The sequence below is a fragment of the Acinonyx jubatus genome, chromosome A3, assembly GCF_027475565.1.
Source record: "Acinonyx jubatus isolate Ajub_Pintada_27869175 chromosome A3, VMU_Ajub_asm_v1.0, whole genome shotgun sequence".
In the NCBI taxonomy this organism is placed as follows: domain Eukaryota; kingdom Metazoa; phylum Chordata; class Mammalia; order Carnivora; family Felidae; genus Acinonyx; species Acinonyx jubatus.
The window spans coordinates 21,765,919-21,785,696 of NC_069388.1; positions in this window are offsets into that span (position 1 = coordinate 21,765,919).

Below are 19,778 nucleotides of genomic sequence, written 5' to 3' on the forward strand. Positions count from 1 at the left end.
ACCCCCATTAATCACACAGAGAAATGTATATGAATCAGGAGATCTGTTGGGAGGAAAGGGAAACCATGAGAGAATAAATGACATGGGAGATACAATCAAGACAGGGTGATCAGGGAAGGCCTCTCTGGGGAGGTAACATTTAAGCTAAGAAATGAGGAATGCGTAGGAATTTTCCAGGCAAAGAGAGGAAGGAAAGAGCATGGCAGGAGGTTGAAAGGCTGTGGGAAAGACTTGGAGCATAAGAAGGGGGAGAAGCTGAGCTTGAAGGGTACAGATATATAGGACAAGACTTGGTATTTGCCCTTAAAGGGACTCACTGCGGGATGTGGATGAGGAGGGTCATAGGAGACGGAGATGTTTTATGTGTTGAAATGTATTCCCTACCCCACACCCCACCCAAAAAACAATCTATGTTGGAGTCCCAACCCCCAGTACCTCGAATGTAATCATACATGGAGGTAGGGTCTTGACAGAGGTAATCAAGTTAAAATAGGTGATTAAGATGGGCGCTAATCCAATATGACTGGTGTCCTTACTCAAGGGGGAAATTTGGACACAGATGCACACACAGGGAGCATGCCATGTGAAGATGAAGGAAGATCCAGGATGATGCTTCGGGGCAGCTGGGTGGCTCAGTCGGTTAAGCGTCTGACTTCAGCTCAGGTCATGATCTCGCGGTTTGTGAGTTTGAGTCCTGCGTCGGGCTCTCTGCTGACAGCTCAGAGCCTGGAGCCTGCTTTGGATTCTGTGTCTCCCTCTCTCTCTGCCCCACCCCTGCTTGCCCTCTGTCTCTCTTTCAAAAATAAATAAACATAAAAAAAATAAAAATAAATAAAAAGGATGATGCTTCTGCGAGCCAAGAAGTGACAAAGATTGCCAGCAAACCACTGGGAGCCAGGGGAAAGCAATGGAACAGATTCTTCCTCCCAGCCCTCAGCTTTGATTTCAGATTCCTAGACTCCAGAGCTGTGAGAAAATAAATATTTGTTGTTTAAGCCACCCAGTTTGTGGTGCTTTTTTCGGGCAGCCCTAGCAGACTAATATGGATGTGCAGGTGCTTTGAGACCTGCCACTCCATCTCCAAATGTAAAAGATATCCAATGTGGCTGCTGTAGGCATAGCTACTGTTGCACTCTCTGGAAGCTCCTGGAAAAGGCTCCGGCTGAGTCTTGCTCATCCCTGTGCCCTGCATGGCTCCATCAGCACCGCAGCACGGTGAAGAACTCTGTGCCATGCTTGCTCCTATCCATAATACCTAGGCAAGGCACACTGCTCGCACCGTGAAAGAAAAAGTTGAAAAAGATATGGTTTCTGCTCTGAAAACCATTTCTAAACTAGATGAACACATGACAGTATAAACTGGTTTATAATTACCTTTATTCCATGTTCACTAAGTGCCAAGCACTTTCCATATATCAATATTCTCCTGCCAGCAAGCCTTATAAGGCAGCTGTAATTATTCTCGTTTGCAAGACACCTAGGGATGGAGAAGTTAAGCAACTTCCCAAGGTCCCACAGAGACTCTGTGCATAACCAACGCACACCCGGCCAACCTGTGCAAGCCAGATAGGTGCTCCAGGAAGAAAGGAAGGATCCACAGGGACTGAGGTATCTGAGAAGGCTTTGTGAAGGAAGCAGCTCAATGTGGGTCCCAGATAATGGGTTGGATTGAATATGGGAAAAGGGAAGTCGAGGTGCCAGATTTGCTACTTCTGAGCTCTTGGTTTTGTTGGTCTCTGCCTGGAATGCTCTCCTCTCTTGGATTTTCACAAGACAGGCTCTTTTTCATCCCTTAGGGCTCAGCCCAAATACAACATTTTCCGAAAAGGTTTCCCTGACCACCCATTCTAGCTGGTGGTTGTTTTAAAACATGGCTCCAGCGTATTACCCATCCCACAGGCTCTTCTGGCCCATAACTGCTTCAGCCAATAGCATACTCTGGAAGAGACTGTGTCAGCCTCAGGCATGGCACTTACCTGGCCTGGGAGTCAGCCACGTAAGAAGCGTGACTAGCCTGAGGTCAGTGAGCTGTGAGAAGTTCAAGCCACATGGGAGGAAGAGATTCCGAGGAGCATCAGACACCAGGTCAGGGAGTCAAGAGCCATCTTGGAGAGGTGAAGAGATGGATAGATATGAGATAAAGGGGAGATGGTAGAATGTTAAGTGTACGACCTAGGTGGTAAGTATAATGTTGCCTGTACAATCCTTTTGATTTCTTTATATGTCTGAATGTTTCACTACAAAGTTTGGGGCAAAGAGAAGCCATCTTGGAGGTGGATTCTCCAGCCCCAGATACCTCAGCTGATACCACATGGAGCAGCGATGAAGCTCCCAGTCCAGCCTTTTCCAAATTCCTGACCCGCATTATCATGAGCTAAACAAATGAGTACTTTAAGCCACTAATTTTGGAGTTACAGAAAATGGAAACTAAGTAGACTTCTCTTACTCTCCATCACAGCTCCCTGCCCCTTTCCTTTATAGCATTACCACAGTTTGAGATTGTCTTGTTTCCTTGATTATTCATCATCAGCCTCTCCCCCACTAGAGTGTAACTTCTGTTTCCTCTGCTCACTCCTCCTGCCAGCACCTAGCACATTGCCTGGTGCGTGGAGGTACAAGTGAATGTTTGTTGAGTGACTAACTGTGCCCGGGAGATGGAACCCTTCTGTAGAGTAATGGGGGAGAATATAGAGTTCGTGGATGGGGGAAAAGCTGGAATTTGTCAGTTGGGCTGCCCAACCCCCATGTGTACAAATCTCAAGAAGCAGAAAGAGGCAGCCCCCTCTCCCACTATGGCAGATGCATGGGGTAAAGACACCCTTACCTCAATTCCTGTTAGAGCATGGATGCTGGATGTACTCATGATGTGTCAGAGTCCCCCATCCCAGACCAAGTCCAGAGGCAGAAATTCCAGCCGTAAAGGTCAGCCAGAGACAGAGGCGAGTCCAGAGTTGGGGGCCTTGTTTGGAGCAGGCGGCTCCAGGGGCAGGATCTTAGCCACTTGGCTTTGGGTGGTTCCTGCCTGAGCCCAGTTCTGCAGTGTCCCATCACCTCCTTCTGTCTTAGGTTCAGCTCAGGTGTGAAACCAAGAATGCTGAGTGTGGCATATCCTGATAAATCTAGGACACAGGGCTGAAACAGGTGATCTGGACATCTTCCACGTGCCAGAGAGGCCAGGGACATTTTCCCCTCTGAGGCAGCAAGGCGCAAACATGGAGACTCGTCACATCCTGGTCTCTTGCTCTGGGCCTCCAGGAGCCTCATAGCAGTAACCAACTTTGGTTGACAAGGCCTGTTCTCTTGCTTTCTGCCACGTATGAAATGGACTCAGGGCTGGATTCCACGCTCAGATGTCTATAAACACAAGGTACCCAAGTCCTATTCCTGTGCTCTAGGATCTTCCAGGAGCAGAGCTGCTATAAGGAGGGGAGGTTCACATTCCAGCGTGGAGCTCATGAGATTGGTCAGCAAAGAGAATTTCCATCAGAAGAGAGATTACATGTCAACACCAGCCTGCCCTTCCCAGGAAAATCCAAACACTCCAACTTGTTCTTGAGACCCAGGATCTCCCACAGTCCTGAGACCTGAAAAGCTTTATTCCACAGACATTCTTTGAGTGCCAACCGTATGTCAGGTAACCACTGGGGACAAGATCTTGGGCTCTGGTGGGGGAGAGACATAGAAACAAACTAATACAATAGGATATTTTGAGTTCTCCAAAAGAAGTGTGTGCAAAGGGACATAAGAACCCAGGATAAGCCTTGGATTTCTGCCTTTGGCAATCATGGAAGGCGTCCCAGAATAGGTGATATTCACTCTCCAGAAGGAGATTACAGCAGAAGCAAAGGACCAGGCCAGGGCTCGCACCTCTAGCTCCCCACTCAGGGAGCGAGTCCAGAACTTTCTATCTCTGAAATGCTTCAGTCATAGGAGCAGCACAGACGTCACACGCACCTAGCATCTGGGTGATATTAATTACCGCCATGTTTATTAAGTGCCCCATTAAACTTGAGTCTCACCAACAGCATGGTTGGCTCCCTGGGCTAAATCCATGCTAAATATTCAATTACACACAGCACAAGCAGAATCGTATTTGGCAGGGATTAGTTCACTTGTCCTGCGAAGGCACTTTTCCAGCTGAATAATAATGGTGTCTTTTAATTGTGTGGTATCCTCCTCTTGAGGGACTTTAAGCCAGAACATCTCCTCAGAGGGAGACAGAACCTGGGTGTCATCATCTCCATTTTGTACTTGGATGAACTCGGTAAAGAGATCTGGCGCTAGCCACATAAAGCTCCAATCTTTCTTCTCTTTCAGGGCCCAGCTCAAATGACCTCTTCTCTGAAGGTTTTTCAGCTCCCTCATCAGAATTTCTCTGAAGTACACGACACTGAAAGAAGCTGAGAGCATCGGCAGAGCCTTCACTGTGTCCAGGGCCCTGTGATGGATGCTTGGCCTGCATTCACTTACTTGGTCGTCCCCTCCCCCCACCAACCCTGAGAGAGTGCTTCCATTGCATAGCGGAGGAAACTGAGACATAAAGAAGTTGAGAGATGGGTCTTGGATTGTGCAACTAGTAAGTGTCAGAAGTCAGGATTCAAACCCAGGCCTCTAAGCCCATTGTCTTAACCACACACAATCCTGGCCCACTTGTTCTTTCATTCAACAAGTATTTATTGAGCGCCTACTGTATACCCAGTCTGGCTAGGAGTATAGTACTTGCGAGGGATGCAGTGGTGAGGAAAACATCATCGTATCCTAACAAAGATTATTGTCTAGAAGGGAAGACAGATTTAAAATCCTTCCACAAACAATTATTTAATTAGACACATCGATCATCAGCCAGTGTTAACAGAATGTAACTCAACTGGGTAAGACACTTAGCAGGGTGAGAAAAGAAATCAGGTGCCTGGATGGTTCCTTGTTTTCTATAATTCAGGGGTCAGTCAATTCTTCCTTTCTTCTTAGACTCTGTGGCTGAGCAATGCCTACCGATTCCCACATTTGCTTTGGGAATATCCACAAATCAGTTCCCTCTCTAAATCACAGTTTTCCCAGCTATAAAATGGGAATGGAAATAACAAAAGACTGGAAGCAACCCAAATACCCATCAACAGGGACTGTTTACATAAATGATGGTACATTTACACCATGGAATATGCAGCTATTAAAAAGCATGAGACAACCCGAAATGCTAGAGAAGGATTGCTAAGACATCATTGAGTGAAAGAACAAGGTCAAGGATGGTGGGTATGGAATGTTCCCAGCTGCTTACATAAAAAAGGAGAAAGGAGATAAAGGAACATGCTTATCTATGCATGGGCTATCCCAGGAAAGATGCACAAGAAACAGGTAATAGGACATGCCCCCCCCCCTCCCAGAGGGGACCTGGACACCAGGGGTTATGGGGAGACTTGCTCTTTTTTTTTTTTAATTTGAGAGAGAGAGAGCACACTCGAGCGGGAGAGAGGGGCAGAGGGGGAGAGAGAATCTTAAGTGGGCTCCATGAACCTGGGATCATGACCCAAGCCGAAATCAAAAGTTGGACGCTCAAGCAACTGAGCCACCCAGATGCCCTGAGACTTCCTCTTACTGTGTACCATTTTGTACCTTTTGGATCTTGCACTCTGTGCGTGTAATGTCTTGAAAGATAAACTAATCGATTCTTTAAAATTTTGTATACAACATTTTCATGGGAATACAAATGCAGTCAAATAGGGCTGCTCACACTCACCCACCTTACAGAGTTATTGTTAGTTTCAAAGGAGAGGTCAGATTTGGCAACCCTTGGAAAACAGAAAACAATTAGAACACATGTTGCTCCTAATGAGACGAGGTAGGAATAAGGGCCAAACAGAGAAGAAAGGAGCAGAAAGAAGGAGGAAAAGCAGAGAGAAACAAAGAGGCCGTGCATAAAGAGATTGACCCCAGCAGAGAGAAAAATCACAGTTACTTTAGTGCCACTGAGACCCCAAGGCTGTGTGCTACCTGCTTCTTTCTAGCCAGCTGCCAGGTTGCCATGGTAATGTAATAGCCTGTGAAAAGCTTATTTATGAGTCTGAAAACATTAAAAAAAAAAAAAGCCAACAACAGCAAGCTGCAGATAGGCAGCAATGAGCAGAGAAGGAGCCTGTGTGAAAGGAAGCATCAGGGTGACCTTCCTGGGGCTTGAGATCCCCCCTTAAAAATTGTCCGAGAGGGGCGCCTGGGTGGCTCAGTCGGTTAAGCGTCCGACTTCAGCTCAGGTCACGATCTCACAGTCCGTGAGTTCGAGCCCCGCGTTGGGCTCTGGGCTGATGGCTCAGAGCCTGGAGCCTGCTTCCGATTCTGTGTCTCCCTCTCTCTCTGCCCCTCCCCCGTTCATGCTCTGTCTCTCTCTGTCTCAAAAATAAAAAATAAAAAATAAAAAAAATTGTCCGAGAGCAGAGGGTTGCAAACTGGAGCACATATCCAAATCACCTGGAAGGCTAGTTAAAACGCAGACTGCTATGTTTTAACCAACCCCAGAGATTGGTTGCAGGTCTGGAGTGGGGCACTTCTTTTTTTTTTATTTTTTTATTTTTTTAACGTGTATTTATTTTTTGAGAGAGACAGACAGAGCACGGGTGGGGGAGGGGCAGAGAGAGAGGGAGACGCAGAACCCCAAGCGGGCTCCAGGCTTCCAGCCGTCAGCACAGACCCCGATGCGGGGCTCGAACTCAAGAACTGTGAGATCATGACCTGAGCCGAGCGCACCACCCAGGCACCCCTGCAGTGGGCACTTCTAACAAGTTCCCAGGAGGTGTGAATACTGTGGTTTGGGGCCATATTTAGAGAACCACTGTCCTAAAAGAGCTCTAAAGGCCTCTCCAACTCGGGGATTCCGTGAGCCATGTGCTCCAGCTCCCGTTCTCCCTGAGCACATCCATCGCCTCCATCAGCTCCTCTGTTCACTAAGCAGCTACACCATCTCAAAGGATGGCCCAACACAGGTCTCAAGGTAGCTCAAAGCCAGTAGCGGGCCAAGAGCTTACAGGGCAGTTTCCAAGGCAGAGGCCAACACCTCATACAAGCAATTGCATGGAAAGATTGGCTGGCATTCCAGCTGCCTTTGCCAGAACTCTCTCATGGGGCTAATTAACTGGGTGCAATAGCCAACAGGTGCTGCTGGGCCAGAGGAAGGGTGGCTGCCAGTTAAGACTGAGGCTGAGCAAGGGCCAGGGCTGGTTGGAGAGGATTTGAAAAATGACAGAAGCCAGATCTTCAGGCATTAAAATTTACCACAGTGGGCTTCCGGTGCCCCATAGAAATGGAAACAGGCAGACAAATCCAAACCCCCAACCCCATCCAACACACAGAGCGTGCTCAGCGAGAAGTTCATGGCTAGGGTAGAATGCAACCCTTGAGGACAAGTCCTTCCCTATTCAGGTTTCTAGCACATTCAACAAATATTGGGAGAGTGCCAGACATGTCAGGTGACCCACACGTGGGCGGTGAGCCAGGGTAGCCCCTGCCCTCATGGAGTCTACATTTAAGTGAAAGGAGACAGACATTACTCAAAGAATCATACGATTTAATTGTGCTGCGGTTATGTAAATGAGTGATCTGGTTCTTAGGAAATAATCCTTAAACATGTAGGGGTAAAGGACAAGATGCCTGCAACGTTTTCTCAAGTAGTTCAAAAAAATAACAATCATCTATATAGTGTATTAGCTATACATGTATGAATGTAGATATAAACTATATAATCGATCATGCACAGAGAGAGAAACAAAATAATAAAGCAAATGTGACAAAACATTAACAATTGTTGAATCCGGACCAAGAATGTATGGGAGTTCTTTGTACTACTCTTGCAACTTTTCTGAAAGCTTAGTAACAGTACGAAGCCTTGAAGATTCTCTCTCAGGTCTTCAAATGAATATACAGCTATCTCCCTGGGTTGAAGAGGTACCACTGAACTACAACGTATATCCAGAAAAGCATACTGACAGAGAAGCTCTTGAACAAATTCATCTGTATAAGATTCTGTAACATTAAAATGGTCCCATCTAGTGTCATGTTTTCTTGTGTGTATTACAAATTGATTTTTTAAAAAGCACCACCCCCCCTCCAAAAAAAGAATCACATAAATACTTACAGATTGTAACAGTGACGAGTGCTTTTTTTTTTTTTTTTTTCAGTACAGAATGATGTAAGGACCTAAAACTGGAGTGGTTCGTCTTAGGTAGGGAGGCCAAGGAAGGCTTTGTTGTAGTGGCAGGTTTGACCTCAGGTCTGAGCAGAAGTTGACCGGGAGAAGACAGCCAGCTGCCTTCCAGGCAGAGGACAGGGCTCCAGCAAAAACGCTTTCACTGGAAACAAAAGCACATTGGAGGAACTGAAAAAAAATGAAACCTGGGCCCTTGGGGCTGAGAGCTGCCACACCCTCACCTTCTAGCTCAGCATGTTGGTGAGGAGCTGGGGCACGGGGCAGGGTTTCAGGAGAGGGCCGCTCTTGTGGCCCGGGGAGGAGTCCGCATTGTTTCCCTCCTGCCCCTTTCGGTCCACTTTCTTATGTGTCTTCCTCTGGCTCCCCTCCACCCTTAGTTCTTAAAGACTCTGCTCGAATGCAGCTCCCCAGGTGCCACTGGGCCAGAACACCACAACATACAGCACCATATGGCCACCACTGGCCTTTAGCTCCATTTCAGCCCCAAATCCCTGGCTGCCGTTCACCAACCTCTTTACCTGCCATAGAAAGAACATCGGGCTGTCCTTTACACTTATTTCTACCGTTTGCTTCCAGGGCCTCAGGCCACCGGCTCCATCTGTGGGTGGCTTGTGCGGTTTCCAGCTGCTCTTCAGCCACCACTGGTTTCCCAAGAGCGGCACATGGAGCCACCTCCTAGATTTCCTCTGGGGGGTCAGCCAAGGGCGACCCTGGGTGATTTGGAAGCACGAGCCTTCATAATAAACACGTGGCGTCTCCACGGCGTCTTTCATCCAAGCTATCCAAGCGTTTTGCTGACATGGGGTAACATCAAACCAAATCCTGAAACTCAGGGGATGAGTGACATTTCACTAGGTGTTCGTTGGATCAGAGAATTCAGAACTTTTAAGAACTATTTTATTTATTTTTAATGTTTATTTTTGAGAGAGAGAAGAGGGGCGGGAGCACAAATAGGGAAGAGGCAGAGAGAAGGAGACAGAGGATCTGAAGACGCGAGCTCTGTGCTGACAGCGGAGAACCTGGTGTGGGGCTCAACCTCAGGAACCGGGAGATCATGACCTGAGCCGAAGTCAGATGCTTAACCGACTGAACCACCCTGAGTTCAGTCCCTCTGAATTCAGAACTTAAAGGGAACTTTGAGATCTTGTGGTCTAGCACCCTCATGCTGCAGATCAGCTCAGAGAACTGAAAGAACTTGTCCAAGGTCACAGAGCAAGTCTGTAGAGGAGCTGGACCCAGAATCCAGGTTTCCTGATGCCTAGCAGAAGGGCAGAGCCCAATTACTAAACCATATACAGGACCTCCCAGGAAGCTAGCATTCTGAACGGCCGCAGGAAGCAGAGCAGTCCTTAGGAAGTGAGCAGTCTGGGGAGCCTTGTTGGGAAATGAGCCCCAGAAATCTGTCCCGTTGCATTCAGCAGCTACTCCTTGTGCTATTTTTATTCTGTTTGGTTTCACTTTAGACCCGGTTCCTATTTCACATTTATGACTAGAGGCCTCTGAGTGAGGAAAAGGGAAGTCAGAAAGAAGGATCTCTTCTTTTGTACTCTGCAAATCTTTCCAGACTTTTTTTTTTTTTTTCCCTTTATAACATTTCCTTCCCAGGGCCCCGACAAGCTTCGCAAATCTGCATTGCCAATCCCCTGTTCCCTTCTCTGTAATTATCTTGGGAAAATTTAAATTCCTTATCATGGCTTTGTGACAATACCGGCTCAAGATAAGCAAGCCAGGCTTCCATTCTGAGGTCTTGTCAAATTGCCCTCAGTAGGTTCACTTAATAAGAATTATTGTTAGAGTTTTTTTTTTTTCGAGTGTGATAATGACATTGTGACTATGTCAAAGAAAGCGTCCTTATCTTTTTTGTATTACATACTTAAATATTTATGGATGAAATGATAAGAGGTCTGGGATTTGCTTCAAAATACACCAGTGGGGAAAGGTAAAGAAAAATACGCTCCTTAATACGCTGTTTTCTACCCCGTTTCTCTTGTAAGCTCTTTTTGCAACATCTTCCCCCAGCCTCCCACCCCCAATCTATGAATCTGCTTATTTTGTCTCTGGGGATGGGCTTTGCCTCTTGGAGTCTCAGCAGAGAAGACAGTGTGGATGCTGGAGCCAAAGAGGCTCAGATTCAAAACCCTGGCTCCGCCCCGAGGAGCCCAGTGACCAAAGGCAAGACATTTATCCATGACGTGGAAGTCATAAACTGACAGCAACCGGCCTCCTTTTCTGATTGTCTTCTTGCCCGCTGTTTCTCATTCTGCTGCCAGCTGCCCTGGGATGTGCATTCTAAGATCCCGCTGATGCCCCACAGCTTGGCTACCTTCTTCTCTGCACCGGCCCCTGGCCCAGAACCAAGCTCCAGACTGGGTCCAACTGCCTGTTACCTGCTTCCTTCTGGACGTCCTTTGAGTCCTAAAAACTCACCGCATGGAAATCGGAGCTCACCGCAACCTGCTCCCCCAGAGTACCCATCACCCTTCAGGCCCCAGCTGGAAACATCAGCTCATTCTCAACATCTCCCCCTCCTCCACTTCCCTTGTCCTTTCTACCCCAGGCCCAGCGGTCCCATCTCCCAGGGCCCTCTCGCATCCAGCCCCCTGTGCTCCCCGCCACCTCCTTGGTGGGCCTTGGCTCAGGCCCTCAGAACCACAGGCTTGAACACCTGTAAAAGCTTCCCAGCCAGGCTCCCTCCCTGTGGCCACTCTGCTTTTCAGTACCCCCTCCGGGCTGCTGGCTTGAAAGCCTCCCATGCTCTCTCCACTGAGAAGGGAAAAGGCCCAAATTCCCAAGCGTGGTGTTTGACACCCTGCACGGCTGGGTCTTCACATATCATTCCAGAGTCATTTTCTGTATTTCCTGCCAATGAAGTTGTGGTCTCTCACACCTGCATCAGAATCACCTGAGGCCTTGGCTAAAGCTGCAGAACCCTGGGCCCTACCCCAGACAACTGAACGTGGGGGTCCAGGCCCAACGCAAAGGCTTGAGGACCCTCACGGTAGCCACCCAAACGACTTGCCACGCGCTGACCGTGCAGCCCGGCCTCTGCTCATGCTGTAGTAGAGTTTCCCTTTTCTTCAAGGCCCAGCTTAAACGCCATCTCTGCAGCTTTTGCTGAGCCCTAGCAGAGCAAACTCCCCACCCACCCTGCTCCTTTAGCACATGAAACACACCTCTGTTATAGACCATGTGTATCACACCATATCTAATTATCTGTTGGCCTGCCTGCCTTCCCAGCTGGAATGAAGTCTCCACCAAAGCAAGCCCACGGAATGCCTGGAGCCCCCAGCACAGCGAATGGCCCACAGCAAGCACTGAATAAATATCTATTCATTTGAATTGTATCTTACCACTCCTTGGTTCCCGGATGCCAAAACACAATGCTTAACACCCAGAGGGCATAATTACAGGGAGGTCTGAGGGGTGAATTGTCAAAGGATGGATGAAACCCTGAATGAATGATGAAATATGCAAATGTATTGGTGATGAGTGTTCATCGTTCTGAAATGCTTGTGCCTGCCCGAGTCTATTTCGAACCTGAAGGATGCGTGAATTGGGTCAGATGTGAGGCTGGGACTTTTGGTTCCAGGTTCAACGGGGGAGATCACCAAAGTTCTGATGTTAATAAGAAATGTCACTGCCACCACATCAAATGCATGTGAAAAGTACAGTGCCACTTGGTCATCAGACATGGGAAATCCTCACTCTTTACACCTCACAGGTCCACAGAGACCCTACTGATACTGCCCAAAGGGAAATCTGGTATCTGTTGTGAGGAGTCAGCAGAAATCAGCCTTAAGATGCTGAGGCTGGGGGCATTGGGGGCGCCTGGGTAGCTCAGTCGGTTAAGCGTCCCACTTTGGCTCAGGTCACCATCTTGCTAGTCTGTGAGTTCAAGCCCTGCATTAGGCTCTGTGCTGACAATTCAGAGCCTAGAGCCTGCTTAGGATTCTGTGTCTCTGTCTCTCTCTGCCCCTCCCCACTTGCACTCCATCTCTCTCTCAAAAATAAACATTAAAAAAAAAATTTTTTTTAAAGATGCCAAGGCTGGGGCAGAAGTAGCATTGCTCCAGGGCACTAGGGCATGTCTGGAGGCAGACCTGTGCCACTTCTGGCCATGGCTTCCCCATTTACTGTCTGAGTGAGATTAGATGAGTTACCCAATGGCTCCAACACTCAGCTTCTTCCACAATAATTGGGGCGCCCGGGTGGCTCATTCGGTTGAGTGTCCAACTCTTAATTTCAGCTTAGGTCATGATCCCGGGGTCCTGGGATAGAGCCCCACATCAGGCTCCGTGCTGAGTGTGGAGAGTGCTTGAGAGTCTCTCTCTCCCTATGCCCCACTCCTCTCCCCCACCCCATCTTAAAAAAAAAAAAAAAAGCAACCACTTTGTGCTCCTAACCCTTAAATTTGTTGAATGAGATCATGCATGTTACATGACTGGTACATAGTAGGCATCAAAAGATATTATGGCTATACTGCTGTGCTGTGATCCAAGACAACTGGATTCCTATAAGGAGTTGGGTGGGGGTGAATGGGGCTGACCCTGGGGCTGGAGCGACAGGAGTTAAGCAGAAAGCCAGGTGTCAGCCGTGGATTAGGGGTGGATTGTGGGGTTTTTAGAGGAGAGTTCCAGCTCCAAGGGTGGGGCTGGGCGTGGAGGCTGAGCTGCATTCTGCTCTGTGGCCTGGGTGTTCAGGGACCAGATGACACAGGATGGGGGGAGGTCAGGAGGAGGTGGCTGGACTGGAAACCTGAGCTCTGGAGAGAAACTAGCAGCTCTACTTCCAGTCTGGAAGTGTCTGAGGGCACTTTGGCCCTACTCTGGAGCCCAGGTTTATGCATCCATGGCTAATGGAGCTCTGTTAACTGCCCTATCACCGCCGTGGGGAAGTGCAGCCATATCCTGGCCCCGACACTGGGCACCCAGTTCAGATGGGAACCAGAAACTGGAGTCCCAGGCAGGCTGTGGGGTTTTCCTGTAGACAGTCAAATAATGCGAAGTTCCTCTGGCTGTGTCTGCAGGTCCCGTTGTCACTAAGATCCTCCAACTCAGCTTCCAAGTGAGAAGGGGCCTCCCGACAGACAGATGTCCCCTCCTCTGCCGGGCCACATTGTTGCCTGATGAGCCAGGCTTGAAGAAGTCTCCATATGCTGGGCTTTCTCCTCTGGGCTTTCTCCTGGGGATCCTGGGGCAGGGGCTGAGTTTGGGGAACACACAGCCTTCCCTAACTGGAAACACAACTGAGAACCCAGGGCAGGAAATGGGCAGAGAGAGACAGGCGGCCCAAGTGGCTGAGGAGGGGGTGGCCTGAATACATAACGGACCTGGACCCCTTGGTTCTCCTGGATTTCACAGGAAACAAAACCCGGCACTTGGGGCCTCTGGTGTTTGCAAGGAAGCCTGACATCTCCCAAAGACTGGAGAACAGCGACATCTCCCGGCTGCCTGTGGTCAAGGCCCTCCTCCCTGGTGAGAAAATCGCAAGGCCTTCAGAAACCATCTTAGGGACCTGATGCCTTTAAAATCCTAGAACAAAGAGGATTTGCCCTCTGATTCAGTCAATCTGGGGTGGAGCCCAAGATTCTGCATTTCCAACAAACTCCCAGGAGATACTGTTACTGTTGGTCTAGGAAACACACCTTCATTATCAAGCTTTATATATGCCAGTCACATCTTTTAAAAAATTTTTTTAATCTTTATTTATTCTTGAGAGAGAGAGAGAGAGAGGGAGGGAGAGAGAGAGCACGTGCGAACAAGCAGGGGAGGGGCAGAGAGAGACACAGAATCTGAAGGAGGTTCCAGGCTCCGAGCTGTCAGCACAGAGCCTGACACGGGGCTCGAACTCACAAACTGTGAGATCATGACCTGAACCGAAGTCGATGCTTAACTGACTGAGCCACCCAGGTGCCCCTATGCCAGTCACATCTTAATAAAGCTGGGAAAAGAAAGAAGGCTTTAGGGGGCTCAAAAATTAATCAGATGTGGGACACCTGAGTGGCTCAGTCGGTTGGGCTTCTGACTCTTGATTTTGGCTCAGGTCATGACCTCACGATTCATAGGATCAAGCCCCACTTTGGGCTCTGTGCTGACAACGTGGAGCCTGCTTGGGATTCTCTCTCTCCCTCTCCCACCCACCCCCTCACCCCCAGCTCATACACCTTCTCTCTCTCTCTCTCTCTCAAAATAAATCAATATATATTAAAAAATTTTTAATTAGGTCTGGTTGCAGACATCCCAAGTGTCTCAGGAAAGGAGACGTTTCCACATATAAAATCAGTCAACCGCAAGGCAAGGCCAGGAGGGAGGAGCAGGGTGTGAGAATGCTTCTTGGGGAGGTAGGGTCCAAAGAGGTCTTTATTTATTTATTTTTTTCAATATATGAAGTTTATTGTCAAATTGGTTTCCATACAACACCCAGTGCTCATCCCAAAAGGTGCCCTCCTCAATACCCATCACCCACCCTCCCCTCCCTCCCACCCCCCATCAACCCTCAGGTTGTTCTCAGTTTTTAAGAGTCTCTTATGCTTTGGCTCTCTCCCACTCTCACCTCAAAGAGGTCTTTAAAGGCTGGTCAGATCTCCACCAGGGAGAGCTTGCCTACAGGATCAGCTGGGGACAGCCTTCCCGCACGGTACCTACCAACCCAGAAAACCAACCTGGTTAGCATTCATAACTGACTTGGGACAGGCCTAAAGATTCCATGCAAGGTGAATATCTAAAACACTTATGAGAGTAACATTTCCAAGCAACCCAGAATTGCTTAATTGATTTGCTAAGTACAATCAACTTCACCTCTTTAAAAAAGCTCTCCTAATGACCTTCCCAAATGCAGACTTTTCCAGAAAGAGATGAACTTCTGATGGTTATTGGATCACCAACCAATCACGGGCACTTCTGCTTGGGTAGGATATGAAGTAGGGGGAAGGACCCCATCAGCCCCATTTTACAGAATGGGAAACTGAGGTTCAGGAAAGTCCCTTGACTTTGCCTGAGGCCCCCCAGCTGGGCCAACCGTGTGAACCTTGGTCCCTCACCCTGACATAGCACTCATGAGTGCTCATGTGACATCTGCTGCTGCTGACTCCGTAAAAACAGGCCTAGAAGGCACACTAGGTGGGGGGTGTCAAGGGAATCTGGGAGTCTAGGGTCCAGGCCTTCCCCTTCCCTGCACGCTGGCCTCGGGCTGGGAACGCTGCCATCATCCAGGGAGGGCGATGAAAGCAGCTTTTATAAAGCAGGGTCTGAGGCCCTCAGACAGGCCCCCTTTGTCGACTTCCTGTGCCCTCCCCACCCGCAGGCCCACTGCCTTTAGCATCACCCTCCCTGAATGGCTGGCTTCAACACACTGGAAATTTGCAACACAAACGCGCGGCTTGTCTCTCTCCCAGAGGAGCCTCTCTGCCCCAGCCTTTTGGGGCTTTTTAAAGCCTGCCTTTCTCTGGGGCATTTTTTTCCACAGCTCAAGTCCCCAGCCCCTAGAGCAGGCACGATCGCTAATTAACTCTGGGTTAAAACCCGTCCTGGGAAGAAAGCCGGGTGGCAAGCGAGGCGTTCCCACCGCCTCTCAGAGGATAAGGACGAGGCGGCTGGCTGCGGGGATTGGTGGAGGGGGGGCTGCGCTCTCACTGTCAAGGCTGGTTCTGGCTTCTTCCCTCATCCTCCGCCTCAAGGGCTTTGAGAATATGCTGCAAATGAAGCCCCTCTTCCCAGATGGCTCCTGCTCTTCTGGCCACCACCCTGCCCAGCTTTCAGAGCTCCACTCTGATCAGTAAGAGCTACAGTAACAGCTGCCTTTTGCCTCGTGCATCAGACACTTTACAAGCATGTTCCTGACCCTCACAACAACCTGAGGAGGTAGATGTCATCGCCCCCATTGTACAGATGCGGTAACTGAGGCTCCAAGAAGAATAAACCCCTCGCCCAGAATCACACAGTTTGCAAGTGGCAGAGCTGAGTTTCAAATCTAAATCCGTGGGCCTCGTGCTTCTCTCTGCTTTAGGCTTTAGGCTTCTCTCTGCTCCTCCCTGAGGCTCTCCCAGCTTTAGCGTGACTTTTCCCTTCTCTCAATTCTTGGGACATTTAACCCACATAACCGTGTGCCTGTCTCCATCTCCCTGCCTGAGGTAAGTCACTCAGCTTCTCACGTGCCTGCCTCCTGCAGCTCTGAGTACAAGCACATGCCACTGTCCTCCTAGTGCTCAAGAAAATGCCATGCAGGAGGAAAGGCCCAGCCCACTCTCCTAAGAGGAGAATAGGACCGGGGCTTCAGAAACTGACAAACTCCTAATCCAGCGAGCTCTGTGTGGGCCTAATTCAGTGCTTCGTAGGTGTTTGCGGGGTAAAGAAAGGCTGGTTTAAGGACTTCCCCGGGGGACTCTCCATCACAGCTGGCAGAAATGGAATGGGGGTGCCACTTCGGAAAACAGCTTGGCCGCTTCTTAAAAAGCAAACCATTCACGTACCACATGACCCAGCAGTTCCTCTCCTAGGTAATCACCCAAGAGCAATAAAAGCACACGTTCGTACAAAGTCTTATACACGAATGTTCATAGCAGCGTTTTTCGTAACCGCCCCAAACTGAAATCTACCTAAATAAATGTCCATCGCGGTGAGTGGGTCGACAAGCTGTCAGACTTTTGTACAACGGAACGCTACTGAGCAATAAAGTGGAACAGGCTGCTGATATGGATCCAACACAAACGAATCTCAAAAACAGGTGGATGAGTGAAGGAGACTGACAGCACAGAGTACGTATTATGTGACTCCATAATTCACATGAATCCGTATGAACGTTCTAGCAGAGGAAACAGTATAGAGGCAAAAGGCAGATCAGTGGTTGTTGAAGGCTGGGGTTGGAGTGGGTGTTGATAGCAAATGGGACTGGAACTTTTGGGCTGACAGAGGTATTCTAAACGGGGTTGCATGACAGTGACACAATTTTATAAACTTATGAGAACTTGTTGAACCATAGGCTTCAAACAGGTGCCTTTTATGGTGTATGAGTTATATATATGTCAATAAAACTGTTAAAGTGCTCGGGGCGCCTGGGTGGCTCAGTCGGTTAAGCGTCTGACACTTGGTTTCAGCTCAGGTCATGATCTCCCAGTGTCATGGGTTTGAGCCCCGAGTCGGGCTCTGTGCTGACAGCTCAGAGCCTGGAGCCTGCTTGGGATTCTGTGTCTCCCTCTCTCTCTGCCCCTCCCCCGCTCACACTCAAATAGAGTGTGTCTCTCAAAAATAAATAAATGTTGAAAACAAAATTTTTTTTAATTTTGTTTAAAAATAAAATAAAAGTAAAGTAAAAAGCAAAACTGTTAAAGTTCTTTAAAAAAGAGTAGAAGACCCAGTGGGCCACGGAAGGGCCTTAGGAGAACATTAGCCTGGTGTGGGGCACTGGATTCGGGAGTCAGAAACCTTTGTTTGAGTCCTGGCTCTACCGCTGCCCAGGTGTGTGCCTGTGGATGAGTGGGTAACCTCTCTGTGCCTCTGTTCTCTCTTGCTTATTACAATAGTAGCAATGGTAAGTGAGGGCTATTTTTTTTTAATTTTTTGTTAACATTTATTCATTTTTGAAAGGCAGAGAGAGACAGAGCGCAAATGGGGGAGGGGCAGAGAGAGAGGGAGACACAGAAACAGAAGCAGGCTCCAGGCTCTGAGCTATCAGCACAGAGCCCGATGCGGGGCTCGAACTCACGGACCAAGAGATCATGACCTGAGCCAAAGACGGCCACTTAACCGACTGAGCCACCCAGGTGCCCCTGTGAGGGCTAATTTTTGAGACTTACTCTATACCAGGCCTGTGCCTTATGCACTGGCACCTTTAATCCTCACCCAGCAGCCTCATGAGTCGAGCCCTATCACTCTCCTCTTACAGATGAGAAAACTTGAGAAGAGGCATGAAGTCCTTAGCAACAGAACTTCAACTAAGGTTGCATTCTGATTCCCATGGCTTCTCCAGGCAATTCCATGTGTCCTACATCTGTACTCTGGCCTGGTGTCCACTGTGGGTACTCGAGCTGTAGGTGGTCCCCACCTTGCATTCCCTGAGATAACCTCACACCTCCTGACAGTATGAGAACCTATTGCCCAGGGGGCTCCCAAACGCTCCATCTGCCCACTCTCAGTCCCTGGGGACCTGGCCTGACCTGACCACTTTATGTCCAGGCCGGTACGGTGACAAGCCACTCAGTCCCTGCTTCTATGGGAAACACCCCTTGTGTGCTCTGTGCCAAGAACATGGCTCGGTGCAGGCTAAGCAGAAGGATCACAACGTAACATTGCCAAGAGGTTCATTCAGAAGCTACTGGTTCTGTGGCCCATGGAGGTATCCCAGGTGCAGCCAAAGGGAGTCTTCACTCCCCCCTCTTCAACCAGATCAGTTTCCTGTTTTAAATCTGCTTTATATACTGCACTTCCATAGAAGATTTCCGAAGAAAGTTCTATGCCACCTTTTTTTTTTTTTTTTTTTTTTTTTTAAGTTTGAAAGCTGCTATTCTCTGGCAGCCCTCGCTTTTCCAAGTTTAGAAACTGAGATCTGGAGGGTAGAAGTAACTTGTTGAGGGTCACAGAGGTCATGACTAACAGACACAGGAGGGCTGGGCAGGGCTCTGGACTTGAAGCTTATGGCTCTTTCCACCCCTCCACAACAGCCTCGTGGAAAACTGGTGTTTCTGACTCACACGCGTTTAGACCATTCTCGAGGATTCTTTAGCTACAGGCTAGCAAAATCAGGAAACACAACAACCCTCCCAAGGTTTTCCATCTCCTTCCATGTTTGGCTGCCTTGACACATGAGAACAGCTGCCTACAGTGGCCTATGACTGCAGCAGATGTAAATGGAATAGGGGGAAATCTTGATAATTGGATGCTGCGCTAAGGAGAGAAAAACACTTATCTGTAATAAGTGGACTACCTGAAAGTGAGATAAAGTTGCACACGGACAAAAAAAATTATATCAACTTTTTAAAACGCACATTTAACTCAGAGAGTAAATGAACCTTTGTTGTTTCACTGTTATGATTACTCCAATTATTAGAGAAGCAGTATTATATTCTCTATGCCCCTCGGAATAATATCATAACTTTGCGTTCTGTCCGTAAAGGGAAAGTTCCATACAGGTCTTCATCTGCAAGGGGAAAAACCTCTTTCCCCTATTAGGGTTTGTCAGTATGATGCTAAAAACGGTCCTTTGGTTGACTTGTGGGTAATTGATTCTCTGACGCTGGCGACGCTTAGGAAAATGAAGGTATAAATGATGGAAGCGTCACGCAGTCACCGAACAAACGCTGAGCCCCAGGTCCAGGCAGCAGGAGCAGCGCCTCATAGCAGAGGGGACACCTGCCATATCGGAGGTGAGAGGGGGTGGTCCTGGGGGCTGGGCTGGATGGGGGCAAGACGGTTGACCTTCTCACCAACTCAGAGACACCGAGTCAAAGAGGCCCACCATCATCCTCGTCGCCTGTGGACTAGTGAGTACACTCAGGTACCTAGTTAGGGGCTCTGGAACACGCTTGTGATGGTTGGCTCCATGTTGAGGTTGTTTTGGATACATGGCACCTCAACCATGGAGAAGGGGCAGGCAG